At 40.7% G+C, this 23,421-nt stretch overlaps 1 pseudogene; it reads left to right on the top strand.

The window, feature by feature from the left end:
* Nucleotides 1–16,510: 16,510 nt before the first annotated feature.
* Pramef20-ps2 (PRAME family member 20, pseudogene 2) lies at nucleotides 16,511–19,170 on the top strand (annotated as a pseudogene).
* Nucleotides 19,171–23,421: the final 4,251 nt, after the last annotated feature.

Genomic DNA, 23,421 nt, shown 5'->3' with positions numbered 1-23,421 from the left:
CCTCTAAGTGTTCCAGAAAGAAGGCTCCTGGGAAAGAAGTCAGAAAAGAATATAATTTCAAGACAAAGTTTGTAAAAAATTCTTCACTATCATACCAACCTTTGAGCTTCTGACTTACGTCTCTGGCAATGGTACAGACAACAATCTACCTCTTTATCCTAAACCGGGTGTGGAGAGATAGACTCCCACAATGTTATTATGGGAGCCTTTCAATCACACAAACTGCACAGAATTTTCAGGTAAAAATGCTTTATGTATAACCCTTTCTCAAAAAAAATTAAAAAATTAACAGCACTTCTAACAAACCCATTGAACATACCAACAAACCAAAGCCTACTGATGTGGATCACTATTGATTCCCAGAAATCAGGATGAAGTCAGTACATTTCTGAACATTTTAGGGTTTCCTTTTCTGGGAAGAGGACCATGTCCACATGTGAGTAACTTACAAGTGGAATTCCAGCTATTCAGAGTTAAAGTAGATCAAAGATACATGGTCTCCAGGTCTACAGTGTGAGTCGCAGTTTCACAAAAAGAAATAAAGACTATCATTTCAGTGAGCAAAACATGAGAGAACATCTTAGTCAGAATGATCTGCCTTTCACATTACCCAGAGCCACATGGTCACTTCTAAGAGAATTTGAACAACATAGAGAATCCTTGTCTCAAAACATTATATCGAGCACACTAAGTAAATATGCAAGCTATAATAAAAAGATACCTGAGATAAGGCTAAAACTTCATTTGGAATGAAACCCAAGGTCATCAATGTGTTCCTTTCACAAGATAGAAATGAAGATTTCTCTGCTATCCTGGAGTCTAAATTTCTCTTCATCAAACTACATGACCCAAGTGAAAATCATTACATACCAGTCCAGAGAACTGCAGATAGGTCTCTGAGTCCCAGCCAAACCAGGCTGTTTTCCAGGATACATGTCTTGGAGTGTGTTCTCTGGCTCCACTGAAGCTTTTATGCACCTTCCTGCTTAACCCTCCCTATTGAAGCCACACCCTTCAAATGGGAACTGGATTTTGATTTCCTGATTTAATCTCCACCCTTAAACATCTAGAGCAAACATCCAATCATTTCATTGATTGAATCAGAAGGCGTTGTGACATACTCACCACTCATCACCAATCCTGCCCTCTGCCCCCCACAAAAAAGTTTCTTGGCTAAGTATAATCATAGCACTTGTTCTTTCACCATATAATACAACGTTTTTTGATTTGTTCCTTCATTTGCTTAAGGTTTTCTTATTTTTCAATGTGTTTCAGGGACTGGTTCATGCTCTAAAAACAAGGTTGTGCTAGAAGTCTAAGGTCTAACAATACCCATGCCTCAGAATCCTTCTTATGCTGGGATTACTGTTCTGAATTACCATATCTGGCTGATTTTATTCATGGGATCAGAGTCATCTCCACTTTGCTTCAGCTCGTTGTTTAATCTGCAGCCATTTAAAGACATAAAATAATTCAACGATATTCTTTTCCACTGGATTTGAAAGCAAACACTGCATCAGAGAAAGGAATATGTACTGAAGCTCAAGGACTGTAGTGGATGCTCTGTCAATGAACTGCGGCTGCTGCCACACAAAAGGTGGAACTGGACCATGGCTTGATCCATTACTATTGTAGCCAGAATGCTGTGTCTGTACTCAGATGGTAGGAAGTCAAGCAGTCTGGGAGTCCTGTCTCCAACTTTCTGTGCAGCATACATGATGGGGCATGCTGCTAAGCTGAAAATTGAAAGTTGGAGGTAGGAGGCTCTGTGAAAAGTCATGTTCAGTCAATTTGTAAGCTGAAGTATAGCATGAGCCTGACAAACCTGCTCTGTAAATGGACAAAAAAAAACAAAGAAAAAAGTAGCTTCTGAGGGAGATGCTGCCCTTGACACCCCAGGAAACAGAGATTTGAGGTAGGATCAACACAACAGACTTACTTGAGGGGATGATGCCTGGAGTGGAATATGGGCTATAGAGTTGCTTGACCCATATCGAGAACCTGTCAATCCTCTATTCCCATCACCTATAGGGTTGCTTGAGTTGGTCTGTGACTCCAGTTCCACCCGAATCTGAAAGCCACTTCTGACCTTCCTTGGCACCAGGCATGTGAGTGATGCCCATTCATATTTGTAGGAAAAACACCCCCTACACATAGAATAAACGTTCTTAAAGCAGTAGATCTATCTTGGGAATGTTGGCATACAAATTTAATTCCTCCACTCAGGAGTCAATGGCTGATTGATTCAGTGAACTCAGGGCTAGCCTTATCTAAATAATTAATTCCTAACCAGTGAAGCCTGTGGAGTAAGGATATGTCTTAAAATTAAACCAGAGCTGGGCAAGGGGGCACTGAGGAGACAAAGGCAGGGGGATCTTCCAGGTCCAGGCCAAATCAGTCCACAGAGTGGCTTTTGAGATAGTTGGGCCTCTTAAAAAGAGATATGCCAGACCGGATAAACAGTTCTCTGCACCCAAATCCCGTGGGAGGGAGAGCGAAACCTTCAGAGAGGCAGACACGCCTGGGAAACCAGAAGAGACTGTACTCTGCACACACATCTCGGACCCCAGAGGAAAACACCAAACGCAATCTGGAACCCTGGTGCACTGAAGCTCCCGCAAACTTCAGCGCAGATCTTCCTGGTTGCTGCCGCCGCAGAGAGCTCGTGGGCAGCACCCCGAGAGCAAATTTGAGCCTCGGGACCACAGGTAAGAACAACTTTTCTGCTGCAAGAGACCTGCCTGGTGAACTCAAGACACAGGCCCAAGGAACAGCTGAAGACCTGTAGAGAGGAAAATCTACACGCCCGAAAGCAGAACACTCTGTCCCCATAACAGGCTGAAAGAAAACAGGAAAACAGGTCTACAGCACTCCTGGCACACAGGCTTATAGGGCAGTCTAGCCACTGTCAGAAATAGCAGAACAAAGTAACACTAGAGATAATCTGATGACGAGAGGCAAGCGCAGGAACCCAAGCAACAGAAACCAAGACAACATGGCACCATCGGACCCCAATTCTCCCATCAAAACAAACATTGAATATCCAACCACACCAGAAAAGCAAGATCTAGTTTCAAAATTATATTTGATCATGATGCTGGAGGACTTCAAGAAAGACGTGAAGAACTCCCTTAGAGAAGAAGTAGAAGCCTACAGAGAGGAATCGCAAAAATGCCTGAAAGAATTCCAGGAAAATATAAATAAACAGGTAGAAGCCCATAGAGAGGAGACACAAAAATCCCTGAAAGAATTCCAGGAAAACATAAATAAACAAGTAGAAGCCCATAGAGAGGAGACACCAAAATCCCTGAAAGAATTCCAGGAAAACACAAACAGTTGAAGGAATTAAAAATGGAAATAGAAGCAATCAATAAAGGACACATGGAAACAACCCTGGATATAGAAAACCAAAAGAAGAGACAAGGAGCTGTAGATACAAGCCTCACCAACAGAATACAAGAGATGGAAGAGAGAATCTCAGGAGCAGAAGATTCCATAGAAATCATTGGCTAAACTGTCAAAGATAATGTAAAGAGGAAAAAGCTACTGGTCCAAAACATAAAGGAAATCCAGGACTCAATGAGAAGATCAAACCTAAGGATAATAAGTATAGAAGAGAGTGAGGACTCCCAGCTCAAAGGACCAGTAAATATCTTCAACAAAATCATAGAAGAAAACTTCCCTAACCTAAAAAAAGAGATACCCATAGGCATACAAGAAGCCTACAGAACTCCAAATAGATTGGACGAGAAAAGAAACACCTCCCGTCACATATAGTCAAAACGCCAAACGCACAATATAAAGAAAGAATATTAAAAGCAGTAAGGGAAAAGGTCAAGTAACATATAAAGGCAGACCTATCAGAATCACACCAGACTTTACGCCAGAAACTATGAAGGCCAGAAAATCCTGGACTGATGTCATACAGACCCTAAGAGAACACAAATGCCAGCCCAGGTTACTGTATCCTGCAAAACTCTCAATTAACATAGATGGAGAAACCAAGATATCCCATGACAAAACCAAATTTACACAATATCTTTCTACAAATCCAGCACTACAAAGGATAATAAATGGTAAAGCCCAACATAAGGAGGCAAGCTATACCCTAGAAGAAGCAAGAAACTAATCATCTTGGCAACAAAACAATGAGAAGAAAAGCACACAAACATAACCTCACATCCAAATATGAATATAACGGGAAGCAATAATCACTATTCCTTAATATCTCTCAACATCAATGGCCTCAACTCCCCAATAAAAAGACATAGATTAACAAACTGGATACGCAACGAGGACCCTGCATTCTGCTGCCTACAGGAAACACACCTCAGAGACAAAGACAGAAACTACCTCAGAGTGAAAGGCTGGAAAACAACCTTCCAAGCAAATGGTCGGAAAAGCAAGCTGGAGTAGCCATTCTAATATCAGATAAAATCAATTTTCAACTAGACGTTATCAAAAAAGATAAGGAAGGACACTTCATATTCATCAAAGGAAAAATCCACCAAGATGAACTCTCAATCCTAAATATCTATGCCCCAAATACAACGGCACCTACATACGTAAAAGAAACCTTACTAAACCTCAAAGCACACATTGCACCTCACACAATAATAGTAGGAGATTTCAACACCCCACTCTCATCAATGGACAGATCATGGAAACAGAAATTAAACAGAGACGTAGACAGAGTAAGAGAAGTCATGAGCCAAATGGACTTAACGGATATTTATAGAACATTCTATCCTAAAGCAAAAGGATATACCTTCTCCTCAGCTCCTCATGGTACTTTCTCCAAAATTGACCATATAATTGGTCAAAAAAAAGGGCCTCAACAGGTACAGAAAGATAGAAATAATCCCATGCGTGCTATCGGACCACCACGGCCTAACACTGGTCTTCAATAACAATAAGGGAAGAATGCCCACATATAAGTGGAAATTGGACAATGCTCTACTCAATGATAACCTGGTCAAGGAAGAAATAAAGAAAGAAATTAAAGACTTTTTAGAATTTAATGAAAATGAAGGTACAACATACCCAAACTTATGGGACACAATGAAAGCTGTGCTAAGAGGAAAACTCATACAGCTGTGTGCCTGCAGAAAGAAACAGGAAAGAGCATATGTCAGCAGCTTGACAGCACACCTAAAAGCTCTAGAACAAAAAGAAGCAAATACACCCAGGAGGAGTAGAAGGCAGGAAATAATCAAACTCAGAGCTGAAATCAACCAAGTAGAAACAAAAAGGACCATAGAAAGAATCAACAGAACCAAAAGTTGGTTCTTTGAGAAAATCAACAAGATAGATAAACCCTTAGCCAGACTAACGAGAGGATACAGAGAGTGTGTCAAATTAACAAAATCAGAAATGAAAAGAGAGAAATAACTACAGATTCAGAGGAAATTCAAAAAATCATCAGATCTTACTATAAAAGCCTATATTCAACAAAACTTGAAAATCTACAGAAAATGGACAATTTCCTAGACAGATACCAGGTAACCAAGTTAAATCAGGAACAGATAAACCAGTTAAACAACCCCATAACTCCTAAGGAAATAGAAGCAGTCATTAAAGGTCTCCCAACCAAAAAGAGCCCAGGTCCAGACAGTTTTAGTGCACAATTCTATCAAACCTCCCTAGAAGACCTCATACCAATATTATCCAAACTATTCCACAAAATTGAAACAGATGGATCACTACTGAATTCCTTCTATGAAGCCACAACTACTCTTATACCTAAACCACACAAAGACCCAACAAAGAAAGAGAACTTCAGACCAATTTCCCTTATGAATATTGACACAAAAATACTCAATAAAATTCTGGCGAACCGAGTCCAAGAGCACATGAAAGCAATCATCCACCATGATCACGTAGGCTTCATCCCAGGCATGCAGGGATGGTTTAATATACCGAAAACCATCAACGTGATCCATTATATAAACAAACTGAAGGAACAAAACCACATGATCATTTCATTAGATGCTGAGAAAGCATTTGACAAATTTCAACACCCCTTCATGATAAAAGTCCTGGAAAGAATAGGAATTCAAGGCCCATACCTAAACATAGTAAAAGCCATATACAGCAAAACAGTTGCTAACATTAAACTAAATGGAGAGAAACTTGAAGCAATCCCACTAAAATCAGGGATTAGACAAGGCTGCCCACTCTCTCCCTACTTATTCAATATAGTTCTTGAAGTTCTAGCCAGAGCAATGAGACAACAAAAGGAGGTCAAGGGGATACAGATCGGAAAAGAAGAAGTCAAAATATCACTATTTGCAGATGATATGATAGTATAATTAAGTGATCCCAAAAGTTCCACCAGAGAAGTACTAAAGCTGATAAACAACTTCAGCAAAGTGGCTGGGTATAAAATTAACTCAAATAAATCAGTAGCCTTCCTCTACACAAAATAGAAACAAGCCGAGAAAGAAATTAGGGAAACGACACCCTTCATTATAGACCCAAATAATATAAAGTACCTCGGTGTGACTTTAACCAAGCAAGTAAAAGATCTGTACAATAAGAACTTCAAGACACTGAAGAAAGAAATTGAAGAAGACCTCAGAAGATGGAAAGATCTCCCATGCTCATGGATTGGCAGGATCAATATAGTACAAATGGCCATTTTACCAAAAGCGATCTACAGATTCAATGCAATCCCCATCAAAATACCAATCCAATTCTTCAAAGAGTTAGACAGAACAATTTGCAAATTCATCTGGAATAACAAAAAACCCAGGATATCTAAAACTATCCTCAACAATAAAAGGACTTCAGGGGGAATCACTATTCCTGAACTCAAGCAGTATTTCAGAGCAATAGTGATAAAAACTGCATGGTATTGGTACAGAGACAGACAGATAGACCAATGGAATAGAATTGAAGACCCAGAAATGAACCCACACACTTATGGTCACTTGATTTTTGACAAAGGAGCCAAAACCATCCAATGAAAAAAAGATAGCATTTTCAGCAAATGGTGCTGGTTCAACTGGAGGTCAACATGTAGAAGAATGCAGATCGATCCATGCTTATCACCCTGTACAAAGCTTAAGTCCAAATGGATCAAGGACCTCCACATCAAACCAGACACACTCAAACTAATAGAAGAAAAACTAGGGAAGCATCTGGAACACATGGGCACTGGAAAAAATTTTCTGAACAAAACACCAATGGCTTATGCTCTAAGATCAAGAATCGACAAATGGGATCTCATAAAACTGCAAAGCTTCTGTAAGGCAAAGGACACTGTGGTTAGGACAAAACGGCAACCAACAGATTGGGAAAAGATCTTTACCAATCCTACAACAGATAGAGGCCTTATATCCAAAATATACAAAGAACTCAAGAAGTTAGACTGCAGGGAGACAAATAACCCTATTGAAAAATGGGGTTCAGAGCTAAACAAAAAATTCACAGCTGAGGAATGCTGAATGGCTGAGAAACACCTAAAGAAATGTTCAACATCTTTAGTCATAAGGGAAATGCAAATCAAAACAACCCTGAGATTTCACCTCACACCAGTGAGAATGGCTAAGATCAAAAACTCAGGTGACAGCAGACGCTGGCGAGGATGCGGAGAAAGAGGAACACTCCTCCATTGTTGGTGGGATTGCAGACTGGTACAACCATTCTGGAAATCAGTCTGGAGGTTCCTCAGAAAATTGGACATTGAACTGCCTGAGGATCCAGCTATACCTCTCTTGGGCATGTACCCAAAAGATGCCCCAACATATAAAAAAGACACATGCTCCACTATGTTCATTGCAGCCTTATTTATAATAGCCAGAAGCTGGAAAGCACCCAGATGCCCTTCAACAGAGGAATGGATACAGAAAATGTGGTATATCTACACAATGGAATATTACTCAGCTATCAAAAACAATGCTTTTATGAAATTCGTAGGCAAATGGTTGGAACTGGAAAATATCATCCTGAGTGAGCTAACCCAATCACAGAAAGACATACATGGTATGCACTCATTGATAACTGGATATTAGCCCAAATGCTTGAATTACCCTAGATGCCTAGAACAAATGAAACTCAAGACGGATGATCAAAATGTGAATGCTTCACTCCTTCTTTAAAAAGGGAACAAGAATACCCTTGTCAGGGAAGAGAGAGGCAAAGATTAAAACAGAGACTGAAGGAACACCCATTCAGAGCCTCCCCCACTTGTGGCCCATACATATACAGCCATCCAATTAGACAAGATGGATGAAGCAAAGAAGTGCAGACCGACAGGAGCCGGATGTAGATCGCTCCTGAGAGACACAGCCAGAATACAGCAAATACAGAGGCGAATGCCAGCAGCAAACCACTGAACTGAGAATAGGACCCCCGTTGAAGGAATCAGAGAAAGAACTGGAAGAGCTTGAAGGGGCTCGAGACCCCATATGTACAACAATGCCAAGCAACCAGAGCTTCCAGGGTCTAAAGCCACTACCTAAAGACTATACATGGACTGACCCTGGACTCTGACCTCATAGGTAGCAATGAATATCCTAGTAAGAGCACCAGTGGAAGGGGAAGCCGTGGGTCCTGCTAAGACTGAACCCCCAGTGAACTAGACTGTTGGGGGGAGGGCGGCAATGGGGGGAGGGATGGGAGGGGAACACCCATAAAAAAGGGGAGGGGGGAGGGGGATGTTTGCCCGGACACCGGGAAAGGGAATAACACTCGAAATGTATATAAGAAATACTCAAGTTAATTTAAAAAAAAAGAGAGAGATGCCCTTGATCCTGCTAAGACTGAACCCCCAGTGAAAGTGATTGTTGGGGGGAGGGCAGCAATGGGGGGAGGGTGGGGGGGGAACACCCATAAAGAATGGGAGAGGGAGGGATTAGGGGGATGTTTGCCCAGAAACCAGGAAACGGAATAATATTCGAAATGTAAATAATAAATATTCAAGTTAATAAAAAAAAAAAGACAGAGAGATACCTAGTCTCAGAACAAGAAAACAAACAAAGACCTGAACAAGGTATAGTTTACACTGTGGTTCCTGTACAGGCCTTAACCCTAGCAATAGGGAGGTAGAAACAGGTGCACATGTGAGGTCAAGGTAGCCTCGTGTACACTGTGAGTTCAGGAACAACCTTAGCTTTTAAACAAACAAACACTGTATAAAACACAAAAACAAACAAACAAAAAAAACTACAGCAACAGAAAACAAAAAAATCAAAAAACAAAACAAACAAACAAAAAAACCCAAAACTCCCCAATGGACTAAGCAAACAAAATTTCTAAATAAAAACTTTAAGAGAACATTACAGCTAGTGAGTGGTTCAGAGTAGAATTTCAATTGCTGCCATGACTGAATTCACTAATGAGAACCACAATATACTGAAAGAAATTACTTCAGGTTCTAGTTCTCCCTCCACTACATGTAGGCTCCATTGCTTACACACCAAAACACAAATGAACTAAGATATTCATCATGGAAAGAACAGCAGCAGAGATGATCCACGATGGTGATGCAAACTTCAAGGTACAGAGGAAGGAAGGCCCCAAAACTGAGTCTAGCCTACACATTACAATGTAATTCTGTCTCATCCAAACATATAATTACAACCACAGCTGGGTGTTAAATAGGCAGCTGAGCCACATGTCCTTGGACTTCATGAATGAAAATGGCTGCAGTACAGAGTCCAAGCATCTTGGCTCAAGAGAATAAGGGTTTCTTCCAAAGCAGTAAGGATGTCTCCTGGGAAAAGGAAAGAGAAATCAATAGTGGAAAGAAAGATTTTCAGGATAAATTGGGACCAAGAGAAAGGAGACTTTGAGCTGGGATGGGCTCACTAGCAGGTAATTAGGGAGCTTAAGGGCTAGCTTAGACCTTGACAAGTTAACAGGAACCACAGTTATTAATGGAAGACCCACAATTACATCTGGCCAGAGATAAAGACAGTGATTCTTTTTTAGGAAGCTGGGAAAAAAATCAAGCCTCACAGGGCATGGAGGCTTTTTTCTAAATACCCAATGTTGGAGAAAGGACTTTCTTCAGGTGTAGGCTTTGGGCAAGATGAGACAGGATAGACACATGATGCAATTATATTCATAAAAGCTTTTCTCTAGAGCTTTTCTGTGATTGCCATGTGTCCCTCTGAGAAGCTTGCACAGGATGTGCTTGAGGAATTCCATGCAAGGGTGGAACACATTAAACTCAGTTGTTTGGCCAGCATGGTTTTATCAAGATTCAAGGACCCCTGTCCTGGTGACTTTCGTCTTCTGTTCCATGCTCTTCAGAGTAGGAGGATGGAGGGCCTGACAGGATATTTGTATTTTTGTATGTTTGCTTCTTTGTTTATTTGTGTTTGTAAGTTTTGTCTTTGGCTGAGTGTGCCCTCTGGACTTGACTGAAACTGAGATCCTGTTGCTTAGTCCTACTCTGAATGTGCTTGAAAAACTTTCTAGCCCACTTGCTAGTCTGGTGTTCTATAGATAGGGTCAATTTTGAATTTCATCTCACAGAGATCCTCCTGCCTTTGCCTTCCTTTTGTACTGGGAGAATTTCTATGCGAACAAAGTCACCTGGCTGTGTTTTCATCATTTATTACCATCATTGTTCAGCAGGAAGTCATCTGGAGCCCTTAGTGTACTATTGAAAATACATGCACAATACCATGAAACGGCATTATAAAGGGACATGACGAACACCTTACACATTATATGTCTGGTCTGGAAGAAAGAGTTGAGATTCACGCTCTCCCATCTTCTACTAAGGCAACATTCAGAAGGCTGAGCCAGGAGGATGACGTGCTTTCATTTTGGCAAGGATTTCTATGGCTGCTGAAGTGCCTTATCTTTATGTTCAGACTCCATTTTAGAGAATCTGATGTATGTATGAACTCAGGTGAACTAATAACTGGTACGTTTTATAAATGTCAAAGTTGCACCTCAACAAAACCAAATCTCTAGGCTAATCCCCAACAAGACCAGCATTACCAGGTTATACCCTCAACCAGACCAGTATGTATAGGTTATTCCTATAACAAACCTACACCCTTTAGTTACAAGCCCATACCTTGTCTAGGAACCAAAAATGAAGAGGGCAACAGAAATTAAGGTTATGTTTGTCTCCCAGCAATGGGCAATTATGATAAGTCCATAGTAGCTTTCCAATTAGATGCTTGCACATTTACCTCTGCTTGCTGCTTATTATAAAGCTTGCCATGATAGAAAATTTGGGATCCCCCACCACGAAACTTTCCTATATGATGAAGGTAAGTTGGGAGGGATGCGGAACTTGCTTTAATAGAGCAAAAAACCTGTTGTGAGTTGCATCAGATCAGATCATGTTGGTTTTGGGGGGAATCTCTAACATTTCCCTTCCACAACAGTGTAAGTTAGGGAATAAAGTCCTTGCTTGGCATTCACAAAAGAGTAGATTATATATCACTGCATGATCTAGACAGATGGGGACATCCATTTCTTTCCATAACATGTGAGTCTGAGTACAGACCTAGAAATATGATGTCATCTTTGGCTATAATATAATGTGTTTGGCAAAGCTATACTGTACTAAAGTTTTCAAAACAACTTATAAAGTGTGTCAGTGAGGGACATGCCATCCATTGTTTTAAGACAGTTGAAGTAGGTTTTAAGACAGTTGAAGTAGGAAGGATCACAGGGAGTGGAGAGGTGTTCAGTGATTGCCGGGTATCTTGAATGACTAGGATTAGTTGAGGACTCTCATTTTTACAAAACACCTAAATTCAATTGCACAGCACATCCCACACCTGAGTTTGTCTTAAGCAAGCATGCTAGGCTGAACCTACATGAAATAGTCCTTCATTTTTGGTAGTCCAGAACAGCATCTCTGTCAGACACTCCTTTTTCTCTTTATCTTTGTCTCCATTTAGAAATTGGCTTAAATTTAGGGTTCAGGTTGCTCCTGTATTAACGTATGGCTGAAGATGGTCTTGAATTGATTCTCCAGATTTCAGTTCTTGCACTGTGAGATTACAGGTTTGGCTATCTTGCAAATTGCATGGAATCCTGGAGAGAGAATGCCCTGTATGCTGCATGGCTGTCTGCATATTGAGTACACACCAATCACCCTGGGACTGTATTAATGGAATCAAGCTATGCTCCTGCCTCCATGTCTTGAATAGGTGATGCTGTAGTTTAATGGAAAAGTATTCAATTCAGTCCTTGAGCACCAGAATATAATCCTGACTATTAAACTGTGTGTTCCAAATCTAGTGATAATAAAAGTACAAACTATTTTATGACTAGTATGAGCATCAGAGTAAACCCTGATATTAGGCAAAAAAGACTGACTTGGTCACATGAATAGAATTCACTCAGGTATAGTGATTACAATATTAATCCAAGCAGGAAGAAAGATAGTGAGGCACAAGGATTGTTGAACTTAGAGTTCTAAAACAACCCTGGCTTCAAAACAGGACCCAGTACATTACGGAATTCAAAACTACGTAATAATTAAGGAAATGAGGAGAGAAATTCACAAATTCCACAATATATTGCTAATTAATATCTGAAATGTTGGAGGGGTGGTCTGGCAGGGAGGAATTCTCACCGAGAGCACTGATTCAATCAAGGAACTGGTTGGATGATGTTCCCTATAGAATTCAAAGGGTGGAGTTTAACCATCCAATCTAATTCCAGTTTGGGATTGGAGGGTGTGTTTGCAATAGGGAGGGTGAGCAGGGAGGTATATACAGGCTTCAGAGGAACTAGAGAAAACATTCAGAGACCTGGAGCCTAGATAGCTGCCTGGTTTCCCTGGGACTCAGAGACCTCCTTGCAGTGCTCAGAACTGGTATGTAAATGGTTTCCTTTGAGTCATGCACTTTGATATATGCCTTTAGACTCTAAAATATGATAATACATTTTAATTTCTGTCTCTTTAGATGAACTCAACAAAGTCCTTGGATTTAATTCCAAATCAAGTTTAGCCTCATCTCTAACATCTATGTTAGCCTGTTGATTTCAATATTGTGGTAGATTTTTAAAGGAAGGTGATTCTATGTTATTCAAGCTCTCCTAGAAATGGCCATGTGGCTCTGGGTAGGCTGGATATGAAAACACTCCTGACTCAGCAGCCTCCTCAGGACTAAGTTTACTACCATATTACTTCATATTTCCATTTTCACAAATGCTTGTTGTGTTTGTTTTTCTGAGACCCTGGCTCATACTGGAGACCTGGAGAACTTGTGTCTTTGATCCCCTTTAACTCAAAATATCTAGAATTATACTTGTGATTTACTCAAATATCTTCCCTAAGGCTTTGCTTTGCATCTCTTTAACATAATTTGTTCTTGGATGTGGTCTGCTTTTGGGAACCAGGAAAATGTGAAAATTTAAGAACCCACTGTTTTCATCCTTCTTAGGAGGAATTCCATTTTGATCCACAGAGGAGTTTTTTTTTTTGTTTCTTTTCTTGTTTGTTTGCTTTTTGTTTATTTCATTTCTTGTTTGTTGGTTGTTTGTATTTCATTATTTTCTTTTTTTTTTCTATATTAACTCGAGTATTTATTTACATTTCAATTGTTATTCCCCTTCCTGGTTTCCCCGCCTACAAACCCCTAGCCCCTCCCCCTCCAATTCTATATAAGTGTTCCCCTCCCAATCCTCCCTCCATTAACGCCCCCCCCAAACAACCACGTTCACTGGGGTTCAGTCTTGGCAGGACCAAGGGCTTCCCTCTCCACTGGTGCTCTTAATAGGCTATTCATTGCTAAGTATGCAGTTGGAGTCCAGGGTCAGTCCATGTATAGTCTTTGGGTAGTATCTTAGTCCCTGGAAGCTCTGTTTGGTTGGCATTGTTGTTCATATGGGATCTCAAGTCCCTTCAAGCTCTTTAAGTCCTTTCTAAGATTCCATCAACTGGGGTCCGGTTCTCAGTCTGTGGTTTAATGATGGCATTCGCCTATATATTTGCTGTACTCTTCTGTGACTCTCAGGAAAGATCTACATCCGGTTCCTGTACCCTGCACTTCTTTCATATATCAATCTTATCTAGTTTTGTGGCTCTATATATATGGGACACATGTGGGGCAGGCTATGAATGGGTGTTCCTTCTGCATCTGTTCTAAACTTTGCCTTCCTGCTCCCTTCCAAGGGTATTCTTGTTCCCCTTTTAAAGAAGTAGTGAAGCATTGGCATTTTGGTCATCCTTGAGTTTCATGTAGTCTGTGCACCTAGGTAAATTCGAACATTTGGGCTAATATCCACTTATCAATGAGTGCATACCATGTGTGTTTTTCTGTAATTGGGTTACCTCACTCAGGATGATATTTTCCAGTTCCAACCATTTGCATATGAATTTCTTAAAGTCATTCTTTTTGATGGTTGAGTAAAATTCCATTGTGTAGATGTACCACATTTTCTGCATCCATTACTCTATGAAGGGCACCTGGGTTCTTTCCACCTTCTGAGTAGTATAAATAAGGCTGCTATGAACATAGTGGAGCATGTGTCTTATTACATGTTGGGGGCATCTTTTAGGTATATGCCCAAGAGTGGTATAGCTGAGTCCTCAGATAGTTCAATGTCCAATTTTCTGAGGAACTTCCAGACTGATTTACAGTACTGATTGTACCAGTCTGCAATCCCACCAGCAATGGAGGAGTGTTCCTCTTTCTCCACATCCTCCCCAGCATTTGCTGTCACCTGAGTTTTTCATCATTCTCACTGGTGTGAGTTGAAATCTCAGTGTTGTTTTGATTTGCATTTTTCTTATGACTAAAGATATTGAATATTTCCCTATGTGTTTCTTAGGCACTCAGCATTCCTCAGCTGTGAATTCTTTGTTTAGCTCTGAACTCCATTTTTTAATAGGGTTATTTGTCTCCCTGCAGTCTAAATTCTTGAGTTCTTTGTATATTTTGGATATAAGCCCTCTATCAGTTGTAGAATTGGTAAAGATCTCTTCCAATCTGTTGGTTGTCGTGTTGTCCTAACAACAGTGTCCTTTGCCCTACAGAAGATTTGCAGTTTTAAGAGATCCCATTTGTCGATTCTTGATCTTAGAGCAGAAGCCATTGGTGTTTTGTTCAGGAAGTTTTCTCCAGTGCCCATGTGTTCGAGAGGCTTCCCCACTTTTTCTTCTATTAGTTTGAGTGTATCTGTTTTTAAGAGGAGGTCCTTGATACACTTGGACTTAAGCTTTGTACAGGGTGATAAGCGTGGATCGATCTGCATTCTTCTACATGCTGACCTCCAGTTGAACTAGCACCATTTGCTGAAAATGCTATCTTTTTTTCATTGGATGGTTTTGGCTTCTTTGTCAAAAATCAAGTGATTATAGGTGTGTGGGTTCATTTCTGGGTCTTCAATTCTATTCCACTTGTCTGTCTGTCTGTCACAGTACCAATACCATGCAGTTTTTATCACTATTCCTCTGTAATACTGCTTGCATAGTGTTTGTTGATTGTATTTCATTATTTTCTTTTTTCATTTATGAGTTATTTTATTGAATTACATTACAAAAGTTGTCCCCCTTCTTGGTCTCCCCTTGACTACTCTCCTTGCAACCTCCCTCCACTTTGACTCTAAAGAGGTGCTCCCACATCTGCCCACCCACTCCTCCCTCACCCCTCTAACATCCCACTTCCCTGGGGCTACAAGCCTCCTCTGGACCAAGAGCCTTCTCTCCCATTGTTGCAATTTATGCAAATATGTGCTACATATTTATCTGAAAGGATGAATCCAACCATATTCTTTCTTTGGTGCTTAGTCTTTTGGAGCTCCAAGTGGTTCATTTAGTTAATATTTGTTATTCATTAGGGGTTGTAAGCTGATTCAACTCCTTCAGTTCTTCCCTATCTCTGCCTTGGTGGTCCCAAGCTCAGCCAAATTCATTGTTTATAAGTGGCCGCAATTGTCTGAGACAGGTCGGCACAGCCTCTCTGAGGATAGCCATACCAGGCTATTGTCTGTAAGCATAGCTTGGCAATACTGTCACAGTTTGATTTCTGTTGGTGGGATGGATCCCAAGGTAGGTAGACTCTGAATGGTCTTTCCTTCAGGCTCTACTGCTTTTTCTCCATGCTTTTCCTTTAGAAAGGAAGAATTCTAGGTTAAACATTTTGAGATGGAGTAGTGGCCCCATCCTTCAACTGGGAGTCACCTGTATCCACAGATGGTTGTCTATTAAGGTTCCATCTCCCCTCTGTTGAATATTTAGCTACTGTCATCCACATTGTGCCCTGAATGTCTCTCCCATTTTCCTATCTCTCTTTCATCCTTTCTTTTTCTTTAAAGAAATGGTCACACTTAACACATCAAGAGCAGAAAATTATATACCCATTTGAGTGATATAAAATCTGACATGCTGCCAGTGTGGGAGTCTGTCTTTACATGACCAGTTTAGGATGAAGAGGTAAAATGATGTCTCTACCATTGGCAGAGCACAAACTCAGAAGCTTTGTGGTTGTTGTGATTTTGAGGAAATTTTATGAACTTTGTCTTGAAAGTGCATCTTTTCTGAATCTTTCACCAGGTGCTTTCTGAGTGGAGACCTTAAAAGATGACTGTTCAGACCCCACCCACACTCGAGAAGCTGGCAATTCAGTCTCTGATAAGAAATGAAGATGTGGCCATGTCCTCTCTGGGAGAGCTGCCTGCTGTGCTCTTCCCAGCACTGTTCAAGGAGGCCTTCACTGGGAAACACATCAACCTCGTGAAGGAAGTGGTGGCAGCTTGGCCTTTTCCCTGTCTACTTGTGGGTGCATTGATGAAGACACCTAACCTGGAAACTTTGCAGGCTGTGCTAGATGGAGTAGACATGCAACTGACAAGAAAGTTTCACACCAGGTAAGGAATAACCAATTACTATAGAAGAGAGCACATGGACTACACAGTAGAGTTTGCCAGGGCAGTTGTCTTGGTTATACGTGGATCAGAAAATTTTGATAGCATCTTCATGCAGGGATACATGGTCCATGAAAGCTCTTTACTTGTCCTAAGGATGGCTGGATATGGATTATAATAGAATATGGACTAGAGTAAATGTAGCCTCAGAGTTGAATGAGCATATCCCTGGCATTCCCCAAACCACTAATAAAGTGACTAAGGAGAAATAAGGATTACCTTAGTGAAAGAAAAGTAATCAAGTGGACAGAAGTCTGGGAAAGCATGTGGAGCAAGCCTGGGTCCAGTTTGGATATAAGATGCCTAAAAAATATACATCTTAGCAGAGGGAAGAAATGAGTTTACATATATGTAGTAAAAGTTGATTCAGAGTCTCATGACATTCATATATTCTACCCACAGGAGAACAAAACTGCAGGTTCTCGACCTGAGAAATATGCACCATTACTTCTGGAACATACAGGCTGGAGAAGAAGACAGCAGCTGTTCAGCAGAGAACTCAAAAGAAAAGAAAGTTGTGAAAGTCTTTCACAGATATGCACTAAGGAAGCGTGTGAAGGTCATAGTTGAACTGTACATCCATTCCTGCCTGAAGGAAGAACAAACATGCCTGTTGAAGTGGGCCCAGCAGAGAAAGGGCTCCCTACATTTCTGCTGTACAAAGATGAAGGTCTGGAATCTATCACTCTGTGGTATTGGAGAGATCCTGAAGGTTTTTGATCCACAGCATATCACAGAATTAGAACTGCATACTGAGTGGACTCTGTTAGAGCTGGCACATTTTGCTCCATATTTTGGACAGATGAGAAATCTCCAGAAAGCCTTCCTGGCACCCCTGCACAGGATCATGTTCTCTAATAGCAATGGAAAAAGAGACAGAGAAGCCAAGTGTATCAAGAAGTTTATATCTCAGTTTTCCAAATTCAATTGTCTCCAGCATCTCCACATGTTCTGCGTCCATTTTCTTAGAGATCACATGAATCAAGTCCTAGGGTAAGTAACAATGAAGAGCTAGGTCAGATACCAAACCAAATGTGTCTCTCTTATCTTAAAGATTAGTGCTTCACGCTGACAGTGGTCACTAGGAACAAATATTCAAGGACTAATGGGACTCACGATTTTTATGTATAGTGTTCCACAAGGTAAATTTTACAAGTGAAATCAGTGTCTCAGATGAGCACTCATGAATGACAGAATTGATTTGGAGTTAAGAGTAGTAGTAAGAGTGGGTGGTAATTCTTCCGGGATGATAGCCAGGATTTGGAGGACTCAGTAGCACAGTGTGAACCTGAAATATATGTTCAAATCTGAAAAAACATACTTCTATCTTACCCCACTTCCCATGGGTGAAATCTTGGGATCCCAAATAGCACTGAGTGCATGGGACAGAGGGTAAAACTTTGGCTGTAAATGAGATCAAGGGTGACTTCAGAGGGAAGGAGAGAATACAGAGTCAGTGAGCACATGGCAAGTATCGAGATGCTATCACAACTTCCTTAGGGTGGAAGTTTTTCTGTGTGCTTTCTGGATTTCTGGGTTGAACTGGTTTTCATTTTTAAAGTGAAGCCAAGAGATGAACTGTGGGGTGGGCATGACTGATCAATTTCCAACAGGAAGCATCATAAATGATGTCCTTGATCATTTAGTCAAACTGACCTTGGGGTATCTGGTTCCTTCTACTACTCTGTACATTCCAGCCAAATGTCTACAACACCATTAGCCAGAACTAACCCCCTGTTCTATCCCTAGGTGTCTGATGACTCCCTTGAGACCCTTTCAATCACTTACTACCTAATTTCACAGAAAGACTTGGATTCCCTATCCCGCAGTCAAAGCCTATTTCAGCTCAAACATCTGGATTTGAGAGGAGTGGTCTTATGTGATCTGGATATTATGCCTCTGAGAGGTCTCCTAGAGAAAGTGGCAGACACTCTTGAGACTCTGGATTTGCAGTGGTGTAAGATGACGGACTCCCAGCTTTATGCCCTCCTACCTGCCCTCAGACATTGCTGTCAGCTCACCATGGTCAACTTCTACAGCAATAACTTCTCTGTGCCCATTCTGAAGGATCTGATGCAGCACATAGCCAACTGGAGCAGGATCCGTGTGCAACAGTACCCTGCCCCTCTGGAGTGCTATGATGACTTGGCTCAAGTTTCTGTAAAAAGATTTGCCAAACTTTCTTCTGAGCTTATGTATACTCTCGGAGTAATAAGGCAGACCAAGAACATCTCCTTTGCTACAGATATCTGCCATACATGTGGTCAGCGCTGTGTCTATCACAATGGGTCCAGACTTTGTTGTTGCTGGCACTAAATTGTGAAACAGGACTTCGGTTTTTGACAACACAACAGGCTTGGGACACATCTCTCATCTGGGTTCCTAAAAGACTGTGGCTTCTGACACTGCTCAAATCGTTGAAAACCATGATGTACAGAGACTGGGATCTTGAACGCTGAGCTGGACATGGAGCAAAATTAAATTAACTGTGGGAACAATGTCCTGTTCACTCAGAAACACAATTTGGCCTTTATACAGAACTTCTGCCCAGACAGTCTAACAAGATGCTTTGTTGTGTACTTATATAAACTGGACGTTATCTCCTTGGGCTCTTTGATCGTTTCCATTCTTGCTACCAGGCTTCGTAGTGTCTGGAATGTTTAATGGGTCCAGAATGGCAAGGCCCTGGTGCATGAATGCATTGGCATGTATAAAATAAAAATTTTCTTGACACTTCTTTCCCTTGTCCTTTTTCTGGGCTACGTTTACAACCTTCTTATGTGGCTGATCAGTTATGTGCACTAAACATTCAAACTAAAGCGAGCAGCCTAGACACATCTCCAATGAAGTAGGATTAAATGAATCACAGAAGATGAAAATACAGTCCATTCAAACCACAAGGCACCTTGGCCCCATCAGGGATGCCTAAAGAGAAGAATACAACCTAGGGCAAAGTAAACAGGCTCCGGTCTGGCTTTGAACTCTTGATCTTTTTGTCATGCCTCCATGAGATTATTACTAGGAATCTCTATGTCAAGCCTTTATGCCACATGTCTCTAGAGTTTTATTCCTATGGACTCCCAAACTGTACATAGGACCCAAAATGTGTGTAAAGGTGTCCAATAATATAGAGTTCCCTCTACTATATAAAGTATCTACTTTACAAAGGAATGTTATTCTAAGTATTGATTTATAACAAAAATCTCCCTCAGCCTAGTCCTTATTACTCCTTACTGGATAGTGAACTATCAATAAAATGATTTATTGTACACTGTATTTATTAAGCCCATAGATAATAGGTTCTCCATTTAAATATCATTGTGATTGTCTGAATTGAATAATGGATCTAAATTTAAGGACTCATCCACAAATGTCCTCTCAAGAGAAGTCAAAATAAATACATTCATGCCAGGAATATCACAATTTACAATCTTGGGTAGGTGGAAAAGTTATCAGTTAACATGGAAGAAATGTGGAGACCTATGCTAGCCTGAGGTACAGAAGAAGCCAAAAAAACTAAACAAACAAATAAACAAAAAATACAAGAAACCTCTCTCAGGCTCCTTCTTTCTGTCTTCCCACACAAACTGTCTCCCTGTCTGCATGTCCAGTTCCCTGGCCTTGTTCCTTGGAATCAGTGAACTCATCTTACATTTGCCCACAGTAAACATGCTTTCACATTCTTAAAACAAATGACCTATAGTTTGAGAGAGATTGCTCACAGGTTAAGAGCACATGCTAGTTTTGCAGAGGACCAAAGTTTGTTTTCAGAGCTTACAATCAGGTGACTCTCAAAGGAAAATCAGGCTTCAGGTGACAGGACCCTTTTTCTGGCCTTTGTTGATCCCACCTTTCATATGAACAAACCTATATAACATACCTGCAGATGTACACCTACCTGAAGATGTCTTTAAATAAAAAAAATACAATTTTACAAAGAAATAAACATGGCCAAATTAATTAAAATGGGGATATTGATTGTTAGCAGTTGTGTGTCTCTGTGAGTTGAGTATGTGGAGTTTCAGGTGTGTCCATTGAGCTTAATTGGTGAGCAATAGCCTTGTTTGCTCGGGCCTCCAGTGTTTGAGCCCCTGGCTTTTTCTGAAGGTGGCTTGACCCTCCTGTAGGCCTGTGTGTCAGCACTCCTGTAGACGTGTTTTCCTGTTTTCTTTCAGTCAGTTCTGAAAACAGAGTGTTCTGCTCTCAGGCATGTGGTTGCTCCTTACAGCTGGCTTTCAGCTCTGTGAGGGCAGCAACCAGAAGGGTCCGCCCCCTGAATGCTTGCAGTTCCCTGTGCATGGGGGGCACAGGTGGCACGGGGAGTTTTCTCTTGGATTCAGAATGTGGGCAGAGAGTAGTTTCCTCTTGTTTCTCAGGAGTGTCTGCACTTCTGAGTGTCCAGCCCTCCACTCTTCCATGAGATTTGGGTTCAGGGAGCTCTTTGACTGGTTCAGTTCAGTTCTTGGCTCAGACCTGGAGGGAGGGCTCCTGCAGCTGACTGCTCCTATACTCCTGCGTCCAGAGGCACTATGCAGTTTCCTCTTTAGCCAGGAATGTGGGCAAAGGTGGGCAGAAGTGGTAGTCTGTCACACAGTCTCAGGATTGTCCAAACTTCTGGGTGTTCATATATTTCTCTCTCCCATGGGATTTGGGAGGGTCTCAACCTTCTTAAGGCTGCATACCTTTGAATGCACTTCCCATTGTTTAGTGTCCCCAACATAAAATTATTTTGTGGTTAGTTTTCAACTGTAATTCCCTACTGATATAAATTGTAATATAAATGTCTGATATACAGGATATCTAATATGATATTCCAAAAAGTCCTGACCCACAGGTTGAGAACCATTGACTTATTAGAGAGGATAAAGAAAATTGGGCAATAGGTATAACTCATTTTAAATTCAATACAATTTCATTATCTGATTTTAGAAAAGATTTTTTTTTGCACAAGAATTTTGGTCATACTTTCTGATATGGCCTTCAGGCTAGAATGTTCACACAAAAAATAAGGTAGCAGTGCACCCTTTTGGCATTTCTTCCCAGGTAACCAGGGATTTTACTTAAACTCTTGTTATGGCTCCTTACCCACCAATCCTCAGTCAACTCATATCACCTGTACTGTTACTTGGTTAATTTGTTTATTGATAACACTTGATTTCTTAGGTCTATCAAGTCTAATACGCTGAACTTTAGTGGATTCATTAATGATTGCTGTCATCAGAAACCTCACAAGAAGCACCTTAAGAGAGAAAGGGGTTTATTTAGCCAACTGTTCGTGGGATGTTCTAAAGCACAATATTGTGGGAATGGAATTATGGAAAGAGGGAAGAGACCCGGTCATGGTGCATCCAAACAGGAAGCATAGAGAGATGATTTTGGTGCTCACCTGGATTTCCCTGTTTTATTCAATCCTGGCTACTAGACTTTGAGATGCTGCCACTGCAATTCAATTTGGTTCACGTTCCTGGCCAGTTACACGTTTTAGGAAACATGCTCAGGTGAGTTTCCCTAGTAATTCTAAATGCCGTTAACACAATTAGCTATCACACCAAACCTAAAACCCAAAGGTAGACAAGTGGATGTTTTGATTGGCCTTGAGAGGAGATGAAAAGTTTTGGCAAAAGGAATTGTCTGTCAACTAGACAGGCTCTAATCGCCTAAGCAAGAGGTCTTTCGGGAATCTAGAAGCTAAGATTCTGGATTGAATTAAAGTTTGAAGGTGTGATGGCTTCTGTGTTCAGTTGAATGAATTAAAAATGGAAATAGAAGCAATCAAGAAAGAACACATGGAAACAACCCTGGATATTGAAAACCAAAGGAAGAGACAAGGAGCCATAGATACAAGCATCACCAACAGAATACAAGAGATAGAAGAGAGAATCTCAGGAGCAGAAGATTCCATAGAAATCATCGACTCAACTGTCAAAGATAATATAAAGCAGAAAAAGGTACTGGTCCAAAACATACGGGAAATCCAGGACTCAATAAGAAGATCAAACCTAAGGATAATAGGTATAGAAGATAGTGAAGACTCCCAGCTCAAAGGACCAGTAAATATCTTCAACAAAATCATAGAAGAAAACTTCCCTGACCTAAAGAAAGAGATACCCATAAGCATACAAGAAGCCTACAGATCTCCAAATAGATTGGACCAGAAAAGAAACACCTCCCATCACATGATTGTCAAAACACCAAATGCACAAAATAAAGAAAGAATATTAAAAGCAGTAAGGGAAAAAGGTTAAGTAACATATAAAGACAACCTATCAGAATCACACCAGACTTTTCGCCAGAGACTATGAAGGCCAGAAGATCCTGGACAGATGTCATACAGACCCTAAGAGAACACAAATGCGCTAACTTGTTCATTTTACCCCTCTCCAGACGGTATTTGTTACAGAATCCTTAAATTTGGATACTTTATTCAACTATGACAACATTAATGACGTGTAAAAAAGAACATATGCTCTAGTTGTTCACTGAATTCAGCGAAGGACAAAAAGTTGAAAAGTAAACTACAAAGACTATAGGTACTCTGTCCAGAATACGGATCGTGAAAATGTCCCA

The sequence above is a fragment of the Rattus norvegicus genome, chromosome 14, assembly GCF_036323735.1.
Source record: "Rattus norvegicus strain BN/NHsdMcwi chromosome 14, GRCr8, whole genome shotgun sequence".
Taxonomy (NCBI): Eukaryota; Metazoa; Chordata; class Mammalia; order Rodentia; family Muridae; genus Rattus; species Rattus norvegicus.
The sequence above is the reverse complement of the archived record's forward strand: the minus strand, read 5'-3'. Positions and strand labels throughout refer to the sequence as shown.